This window comes from Aptenodytes patagonicus, chromosome 7 (genome assembly GCF_965638725.1).
Source record: "Aptenodytes patagonicus chromosome 7, bAptPat1.pri.cur, whole genome shotgun sequence".
Classification (NCBI taxonomy): domain Eukaryota; kingdom Metazoa; phylum Chordata; class Aves; order Sphenisciformes; family Spheniscidae; genus Aptenodytes; species Aptenodytes patagonicus.
The window spans coordinates 16949230-16964860 of NC_134955.1; positions in this window are offsets into that span (position 1 = coordinate 16949230).

Consider the following 15631-nt stretch of genomic DNA (forward strand, 5'->3'; position numbering starts at 1 on the left):
AGTTACCCAGAGAGCAGCAGGGAGTGGGCAAAACATTGGCTCTGCCACTGCCAGCTGAGCTGGAAAGGTCCCAGGCTGCTCGCTGAGCTGGTGCCAGGGCGCCGATACACTGCCCTCTGCTCGGAACACCCATTGCAGACCTTGCTTGGAGCTCCCCTGGCCCAGCAAGGTGGGCCAAATCCTGTATAACAGAGCTCTGGGTTCAAGAGCGTAGGTGAGGTTACTTCCACTATCATTGAGTTAATAGCTCTTCTTCAGAGCTGTTTTATACCTGATGGTCTGAAAATTTTAAGGATAAAAGTGGCCACTGCCCACTATTGGAAAGGGGAGAATTTTTACTTTGCTTTGTAAGATTTATTTCTAGGCTTGCGACTTCGCAAGAAAAAATCCATCAAAATCGCATCGTTCTGATTCCCGTCACACCCTTTTCTTTCTTTTCCGTCTTGATTTTAGAGGCTGCTATTTTAATAACGGTTTGCAGTTGAAATTGATGCCATGCAACACTGAAAAGGCTGAAATCGTAGCTTTCCCAAAGGAAAACCTTTCCCCACCCATCCCTATGGGACAGGGCAGCGCTCAGCCATGTGTCTGTTCAGCAGCTCAGGATGCCTCTTGGACATGCTGTTTTCATCTTGTCTCCTTCCCCATGTTACTCTGGACATGGTAATTCACAACCACAGCAGGTTTACATGCCACCAAATACACGAATCTGACTAAGTATAGGGACTTCAAAGAGCTGAGGTATAGGGGAATGTGGTGGTTAAACACTGTTGTATGTATTACGTTATTGCGGTCTATTTTTAGCAGCTGTGGTCGCTGTGTATTGCAACCCTAAGTAGCCTCTGAACTTATAGTCACAAAAATGAAACTGAAAAACAAATTAATTGGATCCGCAGACTGGCCAAAAAGGAATCCTGTCTCAATATTTATAGAACAAATAAACATAAACAACTGTAAAAATGTCTTTTTGTTCTCTTTAGTTAAACATAGACCTCCTCTGCTGCAGATCTTTTGGCTGTACAGTAAATGTCCCAGTGTCAGTGCTGCGAATAATTGTTGCTGGGACTTTGGTTTTTTAGGTCAGTGCCACAAAAATGTTATGGCTATTACAAAGTGCAAGGGCTGGCTGCCAGGTTCTGTACCTATTCTTTTGGGCCTGAACCTTTTTTTCACTTAAACCATTTTTACTTTAGTGTACTGGTGCTGAAATGAGTTGCTTGAGCATAGTTGCTCCTGATTTGCACCAGTGAAAGTCAGAAGAGCATCAGTCCTCTCATGCTCTTTTTCTTGGCCAGTTTGAAAGAGTCAACCCAAATCGACGTATTTCTCTAGTTGGTGGAGCGATGCAGTTTCTCATCTCACACAGGTTGCTTTGTTAGCTTTGTTCTCCGCTGTCTGTGCATGCAGAGGGGCTTTTTCACACGTTTCCTATTTGATTTTATGTTTTCTCATGCCCAATCTGTCTGACTGCCTTTGCTTTTCAGTTACTGTTTCTCAAAATGGCTCCAACAACCCCCTTTTGCCATCTCAGAGGAAAGGCACAATTGCATTATTGTACTGAGTGAATGCATTTTCTCATACATGTAGCTGAATGGGAGATTATTTAAGTATCTTAAACAGTCTCCTAATTGGAGTAATGACATGCTAGGAAAGGGAGTGCGAGGAGAATTTGTATTCAGACTCCTGAATTTCAGTGAATGAATAATCAACGCTCCATCACTTCCTACAAGGTTAAACAATTTTTTAAGCAAATGGTTACTGTAAAAACAGCATTTGACTGCATTAAAACAAACAAACAAACGGAAACCCAAGAATGGGTATTTCTGGTGATCTTTAGATCATGTGAAAGCTTTGTGGACCCCTTAGCAAAGGAGAAACTGACTTGAAATACTGATGGCTGGCTGGCGCCTCAGGGCTGCCCCACCAGCCCCTGCCCCATGCCCGTCCTAGCCATCCTGTGTCTCCTCACCTTGTGCTATCCTGGCGCTGGTGTGAACACCAGTGCTCAAAAGCCCATGCTCTGAAACACATCGGGGCGGGGGGGGGCGATTTGGGTTAAAAAATAACCCAGCAAAAGATGTTTGCTTGTCTCTGTGTGTGCATGTTTGAAAGCGAGCTCAGTTTCCCCATGTGATTCATGGAAAGGCTGTACCAAGGTCTGTGCTGGCACAAGGGCAGGCAGGAGCAAGGGGGGAAATGGAGCAACCTCAGGAGCTGGGAAGGAAAATATCGTTAACTGATATTGCTGCCAGATATTGTATCTTCTGAAGCAACTGCCTTAGACCAGAGCAGTCAAATTAGTGCCTGTAGCCTGTACCTTAGCAAGGCTGTCCCATCTTTACATCTTTGCTTACAGGCTTATTCTTATCAACAGGTTGGTCATTCTCTTGGTCAGTTTACTGCTATAAAGTCAATTATGTGCAGTTATTCAAAAGTCAGTGCGTAGTGGTCTAATCTAATCTAATATTTTTATATACAAAAATCTCATTTTCTTGTCATCATATTCACAATAATTACATCAACACTTTTGATCATTTAACTAAAAAAGCCTTTAAGCAGTTCTGAGTGATTAAGCTTTGTTGCCACTATTCTCTTTTGCATCCTCCAGTACTATGCTTTTCTTTTTATTGTTTCTTTCCTGCAAATTGTGTCTGTAATTAATTTCACTGGGCTTGATCTGAAGCCCATGGAGGTGAATGCACAGACTTTCATTAACTTGAATAGGCTGCAGAACAGACCTCCTGTAAATGCTTTAATAGGCACGGGTCAAGGACATGAAATGAAGAACACCTGGTTTACTGTGTATTTCTATTGTTATTTCAGCTAGCTTCATCAAATGATATTGATGCAGAAATGCAAACTCTTGTAGGCACAACACTGGAAAGTAAAAGTCTACGCTACATTTATTACAACAGTACTTAGAAATGCCAACCACAGCAGAGGTTGCACTGTGCCTCACTCATGCACCCAGCAAGAGGCAGACGGTGAGAGACAAACAGGCGGTTTGTAGCAGAACTGAGACTTAAATCCAGATAACATAAGTGCAAGTTTAGTGTCTGTCCCCCTCCCCGCTCCCAGCTATGCCTCAGTCTGCTGAGGCGCAACAGCACATGTACCTGTACAAGTGCAATATTCTCTCATCATTTCCTTGTCTGATAATGTTACAGGAGGCAGAACGTTAATCCAAAAGGAACTGATAGAAACACTGGCTGTTTCTATCAACTCCAGTGCTGTTTGCTCACACAGCAGCAATTATGGACTGCCACTGACAGCAATGACAGTCTTCCCAGTGTTTCCCTGATAAGAAGACTCTTTGCAAGAGATCATGCGTACATGTCTCACAGGGCTCAAAGTTTCCTAATCGTTTTGCCATTGCACTTTTCAGCATTATCAGATGCACTGCAATATCCAGCCTTGGAGGAGAGGCTTGAGCTGAAGGGGCTTTTGCTGCCCAGTTTATATGGTCCTGCTAGAAAGCAGCCATCCATGACTGAGTGTAGTAAAAACATAAAAATTCCAGCTCAAGTTGAAGCAAATCCTTGTTCCCATTAATTACTTAAAACAAAACATTAGTGTTAGTGCACCGTCCCTGCTGGAAAGTATACCATGCTCTCATGTAACTACAAAGTTAGCCTTAACTGATAAAAAAGCTGTATTTTTTCACATCAGCAGCATGAACACACATGAGTTATTATGAGATGAAAAGCAGGCACTTAGCAGTGTACCCTGAAGTCAGCAGTTCTGGACACACATATGAGCTGATCTCAGCACGTTTACCTCACAGCAAAACCACATTGTCATCTTCGGACTGTTTCCACCTCAGGAAAACAAATGAACGTTAACTATCCAGAAGTTTTAAAAACTAAAAAAGATTTTAAAAAAATTTAAAACCTATTTTTAGCAATGAAGATAAGTTTCAAATCTCTTCTTAAAGCTTCTCAAACATTTATAATTCGCCTTTTGATCTAAATCCAGATGAAGTTACTTATGCTGGATTTATTGTCCATTATGCTTTGGCCGCTTGCTGACCCTGCCTCAGAGGCTACATGAACTCTGGTGACAAACAAAGCTTTCTCTGTGCCAAACAGGAAAAATTTAAAACTATTTATCTGATATGACAATACTGATAATAGTGCAGAGAAGCACTTTGGACTTCCCCTATCTGATCTTCATTATCTTCTATTTGCATTTCTTTTTGCCCTATGGAAGAAAGATTAGGAGAAAGCCAGTTTAGCTCTGTGCTTAGCAGAAATCCTGAAGATGGTAACTGCAAGCACACATTATTTACTAGATCAGTAAGAGTGACTTTGGAGTGCAGTCTAACATGCTTTCTGAATAATTGTCTTAGACTTCAGTTCCTAAATGCTGCCTATCTCTCAACTGCCAAAATAGGGATTTTTAAATGACTTGCCTCCTACAGCTGGTTAGTAATAGGGACAGGAATTTGTAGGCACCATCCAGATCTTCCTCTGTAAAATAATTTTTCTTCTTTAGCTAAAAATCTTCAATAGTCTAAATAAAAATTCTAGTTTAACCATCTCAATCTTGCATAAGGTGAGGCACAGGACAAGCAGAAGGGCAAGTGAGATCACACAGATTGCCTATGGTCCAGTGAGCAAGGTACAACTGTTGTATTCTTTCCTAAAATGAAAAGTGCTTGTTAAAATGCAATCTTCTGGTAAGGCAGTCAGAGACAGCCACCCCAAGAAGGGAACCACCAGTAACCAGATTTTGATGTTTCTCAGGGCCTGAAATTGTTTTCCAAAGACATCAGTTAACGTAAGCTTTGCCTACTTCTGATCTTATTTCTAATGTTCCTCTGTATTTTGTCCACAGGCAAATGTCTGAAGCTTGGACATTTTTAAGGTATACCTGTGGAGGAGCTGAAAAAAGTCCCAAATGAGCTTAAAATATTTCCACACTTGCAAGAACAAAAAATAATGATTGAATTACCTCACATCCCCATGTTCTTGGGACAAAGCCTTTACAGGGGCAACATGAGCTTGCTGTCCTTCCTCTACCTGATGCCGTGGGAGTGTGGGGTGGGCTGGGAGGCAGCCTAGCAGCCTCGTTGTACCAGCCTGGTGCTACTGCACTGCTGCGTAACCTAAAATCTCTTGCCTTCACTTTCTGCTCTTGGCAGCTGTGGTAAAGCCTCAGTGCACCAGGTGGAAAGGACTGGCACCAGCACCAATGTCTCCCCTTCCCATCAGGAGACTCATGCCCTCTGTTTGAGGCATTTGTCCTCCCTGTGCAGAGACGGGAACTACAAACACTACAGTACTTTGAAGTCTAATGGCTTGGTAGCATACTGAAATGTTAAAAAACCCCACTAAGGGTGGCAGGGGAAAATCATTGTCTTTGAGGCTGCTATCACAGATATTTATGGTAAATAAATGCTGGCCCAAATTCAAGGCTATGCCTTCCAGCTTAGCAACTTAAAACAGGTGAAGCACAGGGGCAGTGTGGCTGAAAAAGGAGCTCCTCCCGAGTTTGTGTACTCTAGCATCTAGGACATTCATAGACAAAAAAGTGCTATTCCAGGTAAAAGGGCAATGCTACGATGCTAGTAGCTATCGTAAGCTACTCTCCAGTCTCTCCTTTCCTGATATGTTGGCACACGGGTAGTTTCTGAGTGGAGCTGGACGTGGATCCTGCCTCACTTCTCTTTTCTGAACATGCTTCTGATGAGAATGAGCAATGAGCCTTGCTGCAGATGTCTGCGTGGGTGCATTTGCTTGCTGAAAACTGCCACCGTGCAGTTGTGGCTGGAGGAGACTGGAGCAACGATGCTGGGAGCAGAAGTTCCCAGGCTGGGGCATGGCATGACCAGCAATGCTGAACTGCACTGCTGGCAAAGTGCCCTGGGCCTGACAGCATGCCCAGGAAAAGAGAAAACGCTAAGGGAGAGAAAGCAAAACAGACCAAAAATAAATGTGAGCGGAAGGGGCCTGCAAAGGCTCCCTTACATGGGCTGGTAGCTGTTGGCTTGTGCCTTTGGTCTAAGGGTTCCTAGGGGGCACCTGGGGCTGAGAAAGCCCTTCCCACCGCTGGCTTCGTCCTCTCCAGCAGTCCCCAACCATGTCATACAGGTTCCTGCTTGCCCCTGGAGATGGTGCATTGGCCTTGGACAGGGGGCTGCCTCTGACATTTGGACTGGGAATCGCCCATGCGCTCCAGGGAAAGGTCTGCACCGTAATTCTGCGCATGGGCAGGTGCCTCGTTGCAGCAGCACCTTCCCAGGCAGACTTGCTCATGGTTCTCCCCAGGCTTCTTGCAGGTTCTTTGCAGAGCTATGGGCTCCATGGCAAGATGCTGACACAGCAAGTGGGAAGGGATGGTGAAAAGGCTTGAGAGGGCCAAGCAATCCAGCATGGCCACATGATAATGGAGCAACATGAAATTTGTTGGAAAAAGCAAGCCCAGCTGCTTACTTCTACTGTTTTTACTGGGTCAGTACTGTATGGGGCTGTAATGTTTCTGTTCCTCCATTTCTGTCTCCTAAACATGAATTTATTGTTTCAGGACGTGATGAGGGAGTGGGGTTTGGGTGCTGAAATTTCAGAAAGAGAAGGAAATGCTGTGCCTTGTCATTCCAGCTCTTTATAATTACTTGGCTTTCTGGGTCTCCCCTGGGGGAGTCTTCACTTCCTTCTGCCAATTGTATGTGGAAATTAATTACTCTGAATCACATCCTGGACCCTGTCACCTGCTAATTAGGTGTCTGTAAGGGCTGCAAGTGGGGTATGCCCTACGTACGGCTTCCTGAACTCATCCCAGAAAGGTAGTTAAGTGAGAAATTCCTCTAGTGCCAAAGTTTGCTCAAAAACCTCCCTCCCTCCTTTCTCCACCTCAGGCTGCTCATTACCCTCCTCCTGGACTTCTCCAGTCCTCAGTTTTTTCTTTTTAATTCAGCAGCACCCCACAGAGAGTTACATGGGCACAATGATGAAATCAGGAAAGGAGCAGGAATGGCAGGGAGAGAAATGCCTGTCCTCACTGAGCCTCTGCAAAGGGCTTTTAGGTTCCAGTGATGCCTCCAAGGCTGAAAATACAGGTTGCAAGTGCTTTGCGATTCCCAGGTGACAGTGTTAGTGTCAAGATTCAGGTCTGATTCTCCAATGCTGGGCCGTGATGCATAAATACTTACTATTAAAATGAGGGCTGTGCCACCAGGTCTAGCCTGGGACCGGCACACACATGCAGGTCCCTTGTGTGATTTTTGCAGTGAGAGGCCTAAAATGCCTTTTTTTTTTTTTCCTCACGGTTAGCTCACTGGAGCCAAGCATGACCTATCCAGGGCGTTATGAACACAGCTAAGTCTGAACTGTAGGCTCCAAGACAAAGCCATTTTCAATAAGGATGTTTTTATAGCCCACACATGGAAAGAAAAACCCTTTTGGTTACCCTCGTTTTTGCTGCATTTGAATTAGACTGTGAAAGGCCTGGCAGCCAGGTATGCTGAGCACATAGACAGGCGAAAGCCCCCCCCATATTGTTGTCCTGTTCCTTCAATAACCGCGCAGTAGTTTTTGCTCCCACATCTAAGCTTTGGCAAGACTGTAAAGAACAAAGTAATTTAAAGAAATGTCTCCTGAATTTGTTTAACACTCAGATGAATGTGTCTAAGCTGTAGACAATTTTATTGCATACCCTGCGGCTGTACCCGGTGGGCCACATAACGGCAGGAGGGACAGACCACACTGTGTTACTTTGACACAGGTTTTGGTTCCTCTTTAGCTATTTTGGGGGTGTCTCCTGCTGACTTAACAGCTCTCGTGGTTTCTGCCCGTATCTGTGGAAAAATCAGCTGCTGATTCAGCTGTGGCTCTCTCATGAAGGGGAACCTGAGTTTGGGTTTTGAGGAGGCCATGCCAGCCTCCAGGAGCCTTCCCTTTTTCCTGGGGAACCCCAGAGCCAGAGACGAAGACAAAGCACAAGTTTTGGTTTCAATTCACTTTTTTAAACTAGTGCCTTTTCAAAAACCAGTTTCCATAGTGACAGGGAACTGTGGCACCATTGTGAAGGTCCAAAAAGCCCGGGACGGGTGTTAGCCAGAAATTCAGCAGTGCCGCCAGCTCCAGAACAGCCGGCCCCCAGCGCCTGCTGTGTTCACAGTGGGGCTTTGCTTCAAACGCCTTTCCTGCCCACCAGCCACACTTTTAGCTGCCTGTGGGCTGTACTACCCCTGAGCACTACAGCTTCGCTTAATTGCAGGTAAAATGATGTACTTCCAAAAAAGGGATATGCTCTCTGGCTCGTGCTTTGGTTGGGTTTAGCTGTATTCAAGCTTACTTTGCTATAAAGGGAAAAGCCAGATTTGAAGACAGCTTTCAATCATTGTTTCCTGATGCAGATGTGTGTAAAAAACCAAGATGTGCTCATGAGCATCCAGTGAGTCAGCAGAGGAGCCCAGCTGAAAGCCCAGGTCCCGTTTAATTCTTATTTACTAGAACGCGCTCCCTCCCTCCTTCCCTCTCGCTATTCGTCATACGGGGTACTTCCACCCATGCGTCTAATTCAGACTCGCAAAAGGGCCTAGGGAATCTCACACAATCATATTTTTCTTCTGGTCCTTGCCATAACACATAAGAAGTGTGCCAGAGTGGCTTAGAATATCCGCCAGGTTCAGCTCAATGCCAGGCGGTGGAGGTTTGCAGGTGACGGACACCGCCACTTATTCAAAGTGCTCATCTGCCCTCATCCTTCGTTATCTGCGGGATTATGTTGCAGTCTGTAGTATGCAAAGAAATACAACCACAGCACTCTTACAGGTCAAGTCTCGGCTAAAATTACAGGTACCTGTCAAGTGCTTATGTTACTTGTAGCCTTTAGGTAATGTGCATTACGCATGTGTAAGAGGTAGAGAAAAGTGTGGTTGTGCTATTTGTACAAATCTCAGGAACCCTTCCAGTAGGTCTGGCACTTATGTCTTTCTTCAGGAATACCCGAGGCCACGGACTTCAGTGAGGGTCTCTGTGGCCTGTGGAGCTTTTCAGCAGACCCAGCCAACCGGACGGGGACAAGGATGCCTGCCCAAGGGGCACAGGGATGTAATGGCCCCAACAGGTACTGCTGTGCATGCAGGGATTTCAAAACAGAAAGGAGCTGCGGCATGCAGCCGGCCAAGGCTCTTCTGGCACTGAAGGCAGGGCACCAGCTCGACTCAAAGCGTACACCGGCCACCTCCTCCAGCCCCAAACCAAGCACTATCCCTTTCAGTTTTATGATAAACTAACATTTTTCTTACATATTTTACAATCATTATTCCCTTCCTAGTCCTCCTATTTTTCCCCGCATATCCGTGCGACACTTTCAGAGCTGAAATCACAGACAAGAAAATAGGGTGAGATTGGTAACAAACATAGTTTTTGTCAGAGAAGAATGTTTTGCATGTTGTTTCCAGTTAAACCATTGGAAAGGGTATACCCAAACAAAAAATTGTCCTTCTGGTGCAAGATTTTCACTCAAATGAAAAAGACCATGTTTTATAGAAAAGAAAGCAGAAAGAGAGGCATATTTAGACCAGTTCTTATAACAGTATTTCTAATGTAAGGGTAGAGGTACTGCACCAGACTAAGGGTTCATCTGTCCTAAGGCTGACAGCAAACTGCTGCAGAGCATAAGAAGAGGCCAAGAGGCTAGACATACTTGCTTTGTATATTCCCAGCCTCCAGCAACCAGCAGCTCAGGGATTTAATAAGACAGAGGAGAAACTGTGTATATATTACCAGGACAAGCTGAATAAAACAAGAACTATGTATGTCTTGAAAATGAATCATTAGGATTCACCAAAACTCGAGAAGTGCACCACTCTGACTGTCTTATGATTGTGAGTGAAGGCACTGTCTTAGGGAGGTATTTCCTGCAAGAGACGAAATTTTCCCTTGCTTCCTCGAGACCTTTGAGCGACCCTACTGAATTGTTAAAATTCCATTAGAAAGTGGCTGCTGGGAACATGTGCAATAAATAGCTGCTAAGATCAATGGCAGTCTTGCTGATTTAAAATCAATATATTGCTTGCCGACGGCGCTGGCAGTGTTTTCCTCTGGGAAATGTAACAGTGATTGGCTTTAAATAAACATAGTGGTAAAAAACTTTATCTGAACTCATTAGTGACTCAGATTGATTTTAGGGTAATTCAGAAAAAGCCTATTGCCCACTGACAAGACTTTGAGGTGCAGTGACTTTGGATACTTCAATTTATGGTGGGCCACTGGAAAATATCATAGAACAGAGCAGAACTTCTGAAAATGCTCTCTGAAAAATAGGTACTTAAGGTACCTAGACCATCCATCGAAAGCCACTGGTCACTTTTGAAAACCTGAAACAAACAACATCAGGTTATTACAGCTCTAATGACCACCATGCACCTTTTCTAGGCCAATTCCTTGCTCCCCTCCCAGCTTCTGGCTGGCCCTCATCCCATGTGACACCATGCATTCATGATGGGTATAAGCCCACTGAAACCTAAAATGCCACCAAAAGTTGGTCTCATCCACCAGCCACCAGCACTTAGCTTTGGGTCGGGCTGGAATCCTCTCCCTCTTCTTCCTTAAAGCTTCTCCCTCGTCATGAGTACAATTTTTCTGCCCGATGCTCAGCTAGATTGCTTTAATGAAAATAGACATTAAAGCGTTTGCCCTACCTATATTCTGTTTTGTAATCTAACCATTTAATTGCGTCATGTTTTTTCCCTACAAATCATCTGATGATGTTTCCCAGGACAAGCCTTCACCGCTTTTCATGCATGTTGTAACACTCCAGCTATTACCACCTCCTGGTTGTAAAGAAGTATATCACTAAATCACTAGTGAATTGATCACTAGATAAATCAGAGCTCTTTTTGGTGGGTTTCTGACCTGGGAAATGGGGCACCTGAGTGAGGAACAGAAATTGTAACTGCATCAGAACTTTTATTTGAGGTAGGCTGTTCTGGATTTTTTAGTTTATTTAAGAGCCGCTATTGAACCCTTCTCAATTTCTTTTAACTTGTTACGTGTTACATGCAATAGCTTTAAAGGATAGTACAGAGATATAAAACTGTTTGTTGGGTAACAAACAGGAGGAGTTGGAAGCCACTGTGCAGGTAGAAAGCTATGATCTAATCGCTATCACTGAAACGCGGTGGGACCAATCACACAACTGGAGCTCTGCAGTAGATGGCTATAAACTGTTCAGAAGGGACAGGCAAGGACAGAGGGGCAGGGAGGTTGCCGTCCATGTAAAAAAATGGATTGACTGCCCAGAACTGTCTTTGAAAAACAGCGATGAACAGGTTGAGAGCTTATGAGTAAAAATTAGGGGCCAACCCAACAAAGGAAACCTCGTGGTTGGTGTTTACTGCAGGTCACCCGAGCAAGGGGAGCCTGTTGACGAAGCGTTCTTACTTCGACTACAGGAAACATTGTGCTCGCATGCTCTGATTCTGCTGGGGCACTGCAATCACCCTGCTATCTCCTGGAAAAGTGGCACAGCAAGCTGTAAGCAAGCCAGGAGACTCTTGGAGTGCGTCGAGGATAATTTCTTAATCCAGGTGATAGACAGCCCAACCAGAGGAGAAGCGTTACTAGACCTGTTGCTTACCAACACGGATGAACTACTTACAGATGACAAGACTGGTGGCAGCCTGGGCTGCAGTGATCACGCCCTGGTGGAATTCACAGTCGAGGGATATGGGCCAAATAAAGAATAGAGTCAGGACTCTGAATTTTAGGAGAGCAAATTTTCATTTTTTTAAGGAATTAGTGGATGGGACCCCCTGGGAAACAGCCCTCAGGGATAAAGGAGCTGAACAGAGCTGGCAGATCTTTAAGGACATTTTTCTTAGAGCACAAGATTCCCGCGTGTAAGACATCAGGAAAGGAAGGCAGGAGACCGGCATGGCAGAGTAAGGACCTCCTGGTCAAACTGCAGTGTAAGAAGGCAATGCACAGACAGTGGAACCAGGGACATGTATCCTAGGAAGAATACAAGGATGTTGCCTGGATGTGTATTCCTGATGGAATCAGGAAAGCTAAGGCTCAATTGGAGATGAATTTGGCAAGGGATGCGAAAAAAAATAATAAGGGCTTCTACAGGTATGTTGGACAGAAAAGGAAGATTAAAGAAAATGTACCACCACCATCACCCAATAAATAAGACAGAAGTAGTGACAACTGACATGGAGAAGGCTGAGGTACTCAACAATTTTTTTGTCTCAGTTTTCAATGGTCATCTCTCTTCCCACATCTCTCAAGCCCCTGAACTTTAAGGCAGGGACTGGGTGAATGAAGTCCCTCCCATCATAAGTGAAGATCAGATTTGAGACAGCCTAGGAACACGACCATACATAAGTGCGTGGGACCCGATGACATGCATTGCAGGGTCCTGAGGGAATTGGCTGATGTAGTTGCCAAGCCACTCTCCATCATATTTGAAAAGTAATGGCAGTCAGGCAAAGTCCCCTGCAACTGAAAAAGGGGACTTTTTACCCATTTAAAAAAGGGTAAAAAGGAGGACCCTGGGAACTACTGACCAGTCAGCCTCACCTCTATGCCCATGTAAAATCATGGAACAGATCCTCCTAGAAGCTAAGTCGAAACATATGGAAGACAGGGAGCTGATTATAGACAGCCAGCACGGCTTCACCAAGGGCAAGTCTTGCCTGACCAACCTAGTGGCCTTCTATGGTGGAGTGACTACATCGGTGGACAAGGGAAGAGCTACAGATGTTGTCTATCTTTATTTCTGTAAGGCTTTTGACATGGTCCCCCACAACATCCTTCTCTCTAAATTGGAGAGAGATGGATTTGATGGATGGACTGTTCGGTGGATGAGGAATTGGCTGGATGGTCGCATCCAGAGGGTAGTGGTCAACGGTTCAGTGTCCAGATGGAGATCGGTGACGAGTGGTGTCCCACAGGGGTCCGTATTGGGACTGGTACTGTTTAATATCTTCATCAACGACGCAGACAGTGGGATCGAGTGCACCCTCAGCAAATTTGCAGATGACTCCAAGCTGAGTGGTGTGGCTGACATGCTTGAGGGACAGGGTGCCATTCAGAGGGACCTGGACAAGCTTGAAAAGTGGGCCCATGTGAACCTCGTGAGGTTCAACAAGGCCAAGTGCAAGGTCCTGCACCTGGGTCAGGGCAACCCCTGGTATCAAGACAGGCTGCGCGATGAAGGGATTGAGAAGAGCTGGACATGAGCCAGCACTGTGCGCTTGCAGCCCAGAAAGCCAACCGTATGCTGGGCTGCATCAAAAGAAGCGTGGCCAGCAGGTCAAGGGAGGTGATTCTGCCCCTCTACTCCGCTCCGGTGAGACCCCACCTGGAGTACTGTGTCCAGCTCTGGAGCCCTCAGTACAAGAAAGACATGGACCTGTTGGAGCGGGTCCAGAAGAGGGCCACAAAAATGATCAGAGGGATGGAACACCTCTCCTATGAGGACAGGCTGAGAGAGTTGGGGTTGTTCAGCCTGGAGAAGAGAAGGCTCTGGGGAGACCTTCTTGCTGCCCTTTAGTATTAGAAAGATGGAGACTTTTTACCGAAGCCTGTAGGGATAGGACAAGGGGCAATGGTTTTAAACTGAAAGAGGGTAGACTTATATTGGATATAAGGAAGAAATTTTTTTTTTGTGATGAGGGTGGTTAAGAAAAGGTTGTCCAGAGAAGTTGTGGATGCCCCATGATTGGAAGTGTTCGAAGTCAGGATGGATAGTGCTTTGAGCACCCTGATGTGGTGGAAGGTATCCCTGCCCATGGCAGGGAGGGTTGGACTAGATGATCTTTAAAGGTCCCTTCCAACCCAAACCATTCTATTTTTTCTATAAACTGTAAACATCTTAGATTTTATGATTTACTTCCATGCTGTAGAATAGAGAATTTTAAAAAATGGAGAATACTTTTCCTTCCCTATTAATCTTTTTTATAAGATTTTAATGTGCTTGTTTTGATGGCTATTTGGATATAAACCAATCACAAACAAGCAAGTCCCATAATGGACCCGCACTCTGGATCCTGCTTAGCTATACACATGCTCATCTCTAGAAAAACTAACTTTTCCATATACAAGTACACGCACACGTACACACGGCATTTATTAAGCCTAAACAGCAAATTGATTTTATGCCTGGGAAGAAAACTTTCAAATACAAAGCCTATAAATAGATGATGTGTTGCCTTTCTGGCTCAGTAAATAGCCTGAAAATGTGGTCTCAGGAGGTGTGAATTTGCAGTGTCCCCCCTTTATTTCACTGAGACATTAATTCTGCAGTCTAAATTTTTATGTTTATTATCATTATGGGAATTGCCATCATGAGGGAAGCAAAGGCACTTGCTGAATTTCTCTAGGCATCAGGAAATGAATCTGTATAGAAAGGAAACAGCCCAGTATGTCCTCACGTGCAGGGGGAAACACCAGATTACTTGACATGAAAAGTATCAGGAACCAGTGCAATGACCAGTACGCAAACCACAAATGGGCCTAAATAGAGTTGGATATTACAAAATAGAAAGCCACACTGGATGTATCCTGCAGCAGCTGACATGAACACCGCCATCCCAGGATCTGGGTGCACTGTGCTTGGAGCAGCCAGCAAGGAGATGACTCGGGAGCATCTCACACGGATGAGTCTTGGATAAAACTTTTCCAGCACTTAATGACACACTTGTTTCTGGTTCCTCAGTAGTTTAACTCCCAGGCACTTTTGTATTAGTAGTAAATCTGAAAGTGCAAAATGAAGCATTTGCCCCCATGGCCCATCGGCAGAGCTCGTTCCAGCAGAGTAAGAGCAGATGGGGCCCCCTCGTTCCAGAGGCACCTGAACATGAGAAATGTTTTGCTGCTCTTCCAGCCATTGCTGGAGGTAGGACAACCTCCCTGAATAATAAACAGCTAGAAAACATAGAGTTTTATGGTTGTCCCAACATTTTCCTATAAACACCCATATATTCTATTTCATGTAAATATCCACAGATCCTTGCACTGTGAAGGCAATCACTTTTTGGAAGAGTGTGCCTTTTTGGACGTGTTTGAACTGTGTTTAATAACGTAGAGTTCTGAGTCTTCCTGACGCTCTGGGCTTTGGCGGGGGGACCCAGCTAGGAGGGACTGGCGGAGTCCATGGACTGACACTTCTCCAACAGGAGAATAAACCAGTGGAAAAAAAATACAGAGAGGGGACAAAAAAGGGTCAAGCTATTATTGACATTTACGGCAGTTAATTTAAAAAAGAAATAATACTCCTGAATAAGCCACAGAGCTACTGCACACACACGGAGCCACGAGGCTATGTGCAGTAGACTGAACAACATGGGATCCTTCAGAAAAAAACTGGCTGTGTAGCAACCTTGCTGAAGATGGGACTTCTCTGGCTTGCTTTTTTTTCCCCTGCACACCACAAACATGGCCCAGCAGAAGCATTTTCAAGCACAAACATGCACAGAAGTACTTAATGCTCTGTTTTGCTATTCCCAACCCCCATAAACTTATGCTTATGTAATTACTGCTGTTTGCCTACTGATAGAAAGTTTAAAATACCACACACACCCCAAATTAGAACTATTTTCTATTTTTTGTTAAATCCCTGCAACTGATACAGAACAAAATGTTGTGATGAGCCACATGAGATCTCTCTTGCCTGCGCT